Raw genomic sequence first — 8044 nt, 5'->3', positions numbered from 1 at the left:
TGCCCTGAGCCAAAGCCTCAACCACTGAGTCACCCATGTGTTACCCTTTCAAGAATTTTGCTGTAAAAATAATTGGATAAATGGGGAAGTTGGTATACAGTAAAGTAAGTGAAGACTAAGAGAGTGTATTTTTAAGGTCGGAGGAAAAGTCTAGATAGATGCATGACACCATGAACAAATTTGCAGTGGGAGGAAATATTGTTGATGCAGAAGACAGAGGGTAGCATTTCTCAGCCACTTGCAGAGAAGTGAAGCCATTGGCCTTAAGAAAAGACAAAAGCTTCGTGTATCATACAGGGAGGTTAGAAAGACTGTGTGAATTCATGTTGTAGTAGATGGGCAGAAAGACAGCTGGAGATTTTAAAACACCTCTTCTGATTTAGAATTTTCCCACAAAAATAAGAAATATGGTCATCAGGTAAGAGTGAGGCACGAGGCAGAAAGAAGAGAGGTGTTGGATTTTGAGAAGAGAAGAGGAAGCAGGGAGTAGAAGAGTGGATGGACTAGATGTAATAATTGTCAGGACTTCAAGGACTGGAGAGGCCCTTGCTTTGGAAGTGTTGACCCTGTGAGCTGAAATCTCCAAGATGTGGTTTTAGAGTGACAGGAAATCAGAAACAAAAGCTTCCAAAATACGGATGTAGTTGGAGTGGACGTGGGAGGTCATGACCTAACAGCAGCTACACGGTTACAGCAATGAAGGAGATAGAGACTATTGTCTGGTGCATGAAATTAAAAGTCATTGAATACTGGGGAAGAGGAAGGGAAAATGGTCTAGAAAATAGCAATTTATACCAATGGGGATACCTGCTGCACTTTTGGGCTCAGTGGTATGAAATAGCGCCATGGAGGTAGCCAGGTTCTCAAAGATTTGAATTTCTGGTAGAAATTAAGGGAAATGTTCTCAAAGGAGATTTGTACTTCTGCAATTAAGGGAAATGTTCAGAGGAAGCTTGAAGATACAGGGGATCTTCTTTTTCTAGTAATGCTCTGTGTGTTCTTGAAGACTCGGTGGAGGGCTTTCAGAAGTTGGAGGGTGGCTGAAAGAGAACTGGAAATGTGCAACCTTTCATGACTTTGAGTCACCAGCGGAGAGAAGTCACAGAAGAGGAGGATGGTTCGGGAGTGTAGGCTTCTCACAGCCACTCAGGTGATCAGGATGGAGACATGCTGGTATTATTCCCAGTAATCTGAAGACAACCAGTGAGGGGAGGCCATGATACTTGGAGGAAAAATTGGGAATTAATATAGGCCAGAGGGCCTCCTCTCACTTCTTGTAGTAGGAAACAGTAACTGGAGAAGAGGTGTGAAAATTAATAAAGGAGCTCTTATTTAAAATGGAGTCAGGAAGCCAGTGGGGGGAACTCTCACACCCTATCATTCTTGATCATCCAATAGGAAGAGGAGTAGCTTGCTAATTGATAGCACCTCATTTAGCCACCGTTTTACTACCTTAGTGGGAGGAAGAAAGGCTCCTCTCCTCCCCCAGCAGTACCCCAGCGGACAAGAGACTGTCACAACCCATGGAAGGCCAGTCTACTTCAAACTTGTAGTGGGTTCCAAGCGGCTATTTTGCTCCTAACAGCTCTCTACACTCTCTGCTTTGCTCTGTAACAGAGCGTGTTCCTTTCCTCTGTTCTCAGGACTTGCCCATGGTTTTGTGGTAGCTTGCTTGTCCTGAGTTGCCATTCTCGGCTACTCCCAAGGAAGCTCATTTTTGCTAGTAAAATAACCAAAAGGCAGTTTTATTTGTAAGGTTAACAGGGGCAATCACGTCTGGACACTTTCCTGGAGTCCTGTGCATGGAGACTTGAAGTCTGGGTAGAGGCCTTCTCACCCCAGTCCACGATATGTCCTCTTGATTTCCACAGACAAGATTAATTTCCCTCCCAAGTGACTTTGAGACCACTGCCTGAATACACGATGGACCCTCCAAATGGTCCCCTCTCCTCTCCAGTAACGGGATGGTAGAGCCAGGATTCCCATTAGCTCCACTCAGCAATTCTGACCTAATTAAAAGTTCTGCTGGAATTGACAGTATTACTTTTTCATTCTGATAATTTTCTGTATGCTGATAACCCTATCCTCACCGACTTACACAGTGCCTAAAAAGACATGACCCTCTAAACTCAATGACCAGTCAGCAAAAAATTCTAAGCGAGTGGACGTGTTCTCCAAGACACAGCGCTCTTGGCTACAGTCAAAGGCTAAATCAGTACCGTGTTTTCACCCCCTAACCTTTCCTCTCTGCTCCGTGGGCTATAACCGTGTGGATACCAGGGAATGGTCAGTGGGTTGTAAAGATATAATGCCTTACACATGACAATGGGTATCTATGCATATTTATTTAATGCAATGACACTATTCCCCCGACACATTTGTGAAGCACATGGTACTTTATACTATAATTTTGTGTCTGGTTGTGCATGTGTTCTTTTTACTACTGTGTAGGTAAGAAAAATGGGTTCCAAAGAGGCTAAAGGTGCACAGGTGAGCTGTGCTGAAATTCAAGTCTTCCTATGACGTTGCGCATTTCTTTTCAGAATAGCTGATATATTGAAGAAGAACCTGATCTAGTCTGAATCTTGGGAATCCTAGTCATGAGTCCTTAACCTGCAACCTCTGTACGCAAAGAGCAATTTGGAACATTTGGGTTCCTTGAATCAGGCATAGTTTATCCAATATATAATATTTAAATTACTGTTTTTCTTTTGGCTGAAGTGGGCCAGATTTACAATAACCTCTCTCTCTCTCTCCCTCTCTACCCCCCTTCCTCCCTAGTTAACCTCTTTCATGTTATGTTTATTTCTGCCTACTACATTCTATTATTTTGATTTTAAATTGCAAGCTATGGATATGAGCAGTGATAGACAGAGGGACTCTCTTTTTCAATGCTTCTAGAAATTAATTTAAAAATCTCTGGAGTGACTGATTTGGTTCACCACACTGAAATCATAATGTTAGTCATACATGTCTCAAAGGGCGAATATAATTTAGAAAATGTTGACATCATATTTGCATATAGACAGTATTTGGATACTAAATATACTTAATTACATTCCATGAATATATCCCCATTTTGCTTAACTTGTGGCAGGAATATGATTATTCTTGCACTGATGGAACACAAGGAAAGCAGCTAGTTCCTCTTTTTTTTATTTTGCATTACCTGCAAATGCTGGAGAAATATATTTAAATATACTTGTCAATGAGTTAGATAAAAAAGAAAATAAAATTCTATGATAAAATTTCCTGGCTTTATCTTGATGTAAAAATCTCTAATATATGACTATTGCAAACTTTAAGACCATTGATGCCGCTATTAAATGTCAAGGAGAGTACCAGGAAAAGGCTCATGGTAGCGACCTGCAAAGGAAAGGAATACATTAAACAGGAGTGTGTCACATCTTGGCTTTTTTTTTTTCTCGTAAAATCGTAAAGCTAATTCATTTGACTTAAGTAGTGAGTAAGTTATTCATGAATAGGGACTTAAAGCCCACTTCAACCTGAATATTTGGGCAATAAATTAATACATAAACTAGAGCTAAATCGGGGTGAAGATTAGGGGGAATTTTAGTCCCAAAAGTCAGAAATACATGCAAAGCATACTAGCTCTTGATATTATTAATTTTGTTTCAAATCCAATGAGGCTTCATAGTCCCACTAGAATATTTCTTGGGTAGTAAAAATGTATAGGATCTACACTTTCTCAAATATTTCATTTCCAGAGCAGTATCAGGGATCGCAAGCAGTAGGTTCAACCCCCTGGGAGATTCTTAACCGAATTTTTGCCAGCTTTCCATTTGGATACGTTATTCATATAGAAAAAATATTAATTTTTCTTCTTATTTGGGAATACTCTCTTTTTTCTCCAGTGCTCTTGTGGCTTCTTTTCCTACCACTTAACTTGGCTACCTTAAAATAAAACCTAATAGAATGAGTAATAATCCCTCCAGGGACAATGGGTTTACAATATGTATATAGCCATCCGCAAGGAGGGATATGTTGTCTGCTATTTAGCAACAAGCCAAAGATGATAATAAAATCATTAGTTCTGTCAATATAAATGCTAATAGAAAAGGAAAATTGGATCCATGCCTGGTATCACATTTTTCTCTGATAGGAAATGAGAACGGAGAAATCGAATCTGACAAATCTTAACGTTTCTAGACCAACATCAACATGGTAGTCTAGAGCACACAATAAATGGCAGAAGGCTTCTTAATTAAACTGCGCTTTTGTTAGGTCAGGATGAACAGCTCCTGCTTGGCCAACACAGTGCTCCTCCGTCTCCCAGAGGGATCTTTAAAAATATAGTACAAAATAAAGGCCATAATGTTAGCAAAAATCAAGCTGACAAGCCCGCACTAATTATCTTTGGTATTACAACACCGCTAATAGAGCTGCCGTCTGAAAGATAATAGAGGTGAACTCATTAGCAGTGCCTTGAACTAATGTTTATAAGGGGAGCATTTACTGTCTGCTAGTCCTTGCATAGCTCAACATCTTACAGCAGCATATTAAACAGGACTCTGGCTTGATTTGTGAGCATTTTTTTAACCTCTTGGTATAAATGACTTCCTTTGGGGGGAAACAAATTTAAGCAGATTGGAAAGTCCAAAAGACTTTAAGGACAAAGATCAGGCAACTGATGAAAGAAATATATGTGAAATGTCTCACTTTGATAAAGGATTTAAAGGCTATCCAAAGTCAGGCATAGAAATCTCCCCATTAAACTGTACCTATGTAAGTGGGTGGATATATATATATGTATCTTTTATATATAAAAGATATAGAGACATGGTTTAGCATTTTTCTACAATTTGATCATTTTTAGTGAAATTCAACCTGATTTTAGTAACACTAGTGGAAATGATTCCCATTTGCTTTATAAAGAGAAATGTGTGACTTTTGTTTTTGGGAAATAATCATGGAATAACCAGCGTGCCTAGATTTTTTTGGTTACTTTAGTGTAGCTTACTGGCTTATTTGCATGTAGGGGCATGACTGGATTACCTGGGGACGTGACCTTTGCTATTCCCCTGTGCAATATCTCTTTCAGGCCCCTCCTCCCTTCACTTGCCCACCCTATGCAGGTCCATCCTTCTGCATAAGGGTAAGAATCCACCTTAGCCATGCATCCACCTGGCTGTCCCATCACCTTTGAGTAGCCACCATCTGCAGGGACTGTGTAATGCCGCTCCAACGATGACTTACTTCACAGATGTTTCATGTGTAGGGCTCTCTCTACTTGCCTGCAGTAATTTTCCGTAGAGATTTTATTCAGTCAATTCTTATATTATTCTTATATTAGTCTGAGTTGAAAGAACTAGAAAATGAAAGCAAGAAAAGTTATATAATCTCTTCCTAGTTGGTTAGTAAAATTCTAACGACCTTAAAATTAATGTAGAATTTTAGGGTGAGAATCTAGGAGAATTATGACCTTAAAAAAGTTTGTTGTCTTATCCACCCTACTCCTATCGCTCCATACCTGATGAGAGCAGCCAGATGGATCCAGCCTCCACCAGACCCAATGGTTCCTTCTGACATATGACCTTGAAGTGCTCTGAGAAGAACAGCTTGTCTCTTTTCCATTGAGAGAATGTGTCCTCCCATGAGGAGTTTTTCTATGTCTGAATACTATCTTCTTTAACACAGATCATTAAAGAGAAATTTTAATTGATTAATTTCTTCTGTAAATGGGTGGCTTTATTTAGTTCACTTAGTAGATTTCATTGTTTTTTAAAAATCACTTTCAATATATTTCAAAATCTTTAGGTGGCCTCTGATGACCAGAGGGATTAAAAGTAGAAGCAATAACCAAACATTGAGGAATGACTGCTAATATATATAACATACGCATAAGCACCTACACAAATGCACACAGGCAACCTTTCCTTCAGCTGTTTCCAGAAAAAGGTACACATTAGGCACCTCTGTCATAGTCCACATCTAAATACATTAGGAAAAATGAAACAGTAAGAACAAACAGCAACTTCTTTTTAAAAGTAAAATAAAAACAAAACTTGGATTTCTAGTCTTTGCAAATCAAATATTTTGTTTTGCCGTGTACCTGAAGTTCCACTTGTAATTATCTCATGTTACTAAAGGGAGAAAAACACCGAAACTATCTAATGAGTTTGCTGAATAGATTAATGCAAAATAACTAAAGCATTTTGAAAACATGGCATGCCTTAAGAGTGCAGATGAACAACCGAGATGTCACTAATTAATAACATGCAAACTGGTTTATTCTTTTTTTAGTAAATAAAATTGCCAGATATTAAGTATATTGCAAAGCAAAAGAAACTTTAATGTTTACTTTCGGCAAAACTTTAAAGATCACTGGACTCAAACAGAAATGGTTATCGTCTATTGGAACCTAAGGAACTTCGGAGTTCTCCTAGGAAAATTTTCAGGTGACCAAGCGGCCACCACATTTGTTTGTGTGTTTTTTGTACACAGGAAACCTACATCTCATTTTTACCATTGGGATAGAAAGGTTTAAGATAGAGCAAACGGGCAGCCTGGATGGCTAGCGGTTTAGGGTCCCCTTCAGCTTAGGTCATGATCCTGGAGACCCTGGATCTAATCCCACGTCGGGCTCCCTGCATGGAGCCTGCTTCTCTCTCTGCCTGTGTCTCTGCCTCTCTCTCTCTCTGTGTCTCTTGTGAATAAATAAATAAAATCTTTAAAAAAAAAAAAAAAAGATAGATCAAACAGAAGCACCGGTACAATGTCGAGAGATAGTCCAGCCCCCCATGCAGGCACGTGAAAGGACGGAGGAAAGGAGGGAAGACTGGCCAGGGGGGTACAATAGGGCTTTTTTTAAAGGCCGTTTGGCCTGGTATGGAGACTTTGGCCAGAAGGCGATCAGTGCCCCTTCCTGAGCTCCTAGGTCTACACCCGGGACTTCCGTTGTTGGGCTTTCACATGTCGACTTGCACACACTACACATCGTCCCTAATATGCACAGGGCCCGGCACCAGGCAACTGGGGATAGAGCCCCAGAGCCCACGGGACTATGCAAATTAGCCAGTGCAGGGGATCCTGGAGGTCTGGCCATCCCACCCCATTTGCCGGGCTTGTGCTACCCCAGCTCCAGTTTGCTCTTCTCGCGTCTGGGGGCAACGTCTGGACGGCTCTGCTTGACAGCCACTTGTATTTTGGAACAGCCAGAGACAAAGAGCTCTGCCTTTCATCCATCCCGGCGTCAGTGTTGTGTCCTGCCATCACAAGAATCTTTACACCGTATAAAACGAGGAGTCTCAGAGGTTGCCCCTCAGAGGAGTCCTGGTGCCTACGCACAGCAACGAGGCCCGCTGGTGCGGCCTAGAGGAGCCCGGCCTTGGAACAAGCAGAGCGACTCTGGAGAGGCGAAAACTGAGCCTCCCTGCAGCAAGTTCTCTTGAAGGAGACTGAAGTCGCACATCTCACAGGGGTCATCCCAACCCACCCTCAGGATAGATTTTAAGTTAATCTGTGCATGACATTCCTCTGTGGCTGTTACATGTGCTCAGTTGCCACTGTTGCCAGTTATCAACCATGAGTGGAACCGGCATCAGGATGAAGCCCATGCTCTGTGGTGGCAGGACCGCCACCAATCCGTGGCCCTGCGACCCTGCCTGCCTCTGGACTCAGAATTACTTGCAGTCAGGGCCTGGGTATCTTTCCGTTCTCTACATCAGGAAAGAGCCTGCAGAATTTAATTTTTAAAGCTTTGCTCAGATGGGTGCGCGCTTTCACCCGCACAGGGTAACAGCACCGAGCACTCAGGGCCCTCTGTTCAGGGAAAGCACAGGAAACTTCGGCAGGGCCTGCTTCTCTGCCCACAAATGCACTTGACCCAGCTCTGTTTGCTCCCGTATGGATCGAGGAGGCAAACAGCAATGAAATACATTAAGAACCGTGTTTACAAAGAAATCTGATCTAACAAGCTCCCCTAATCACTCCTGCAAATATTGGCATATTTTGACATTGTAGTTTTAATAAATGCTAGAATCTGCTACGGTTGATTATCTGCTTTACATTTGAAAAGTGTATC

The sequence above is a fragment of the Canis lupus genome, chromosome 35, assembly GCF_048164855.1.
Source record: "Canis lupus baileyi chromosome 35, mCanLup2.hap1, whole genome shotgun sequence".
Lineage (NCBI taxonomy): Eukaryota > Metazoa > Chordata > Mammalia > Carnivora > Canidae > Canis > Canis lupus.
This window is presented reverse-complemented; position numbering follows the sequence as displayed.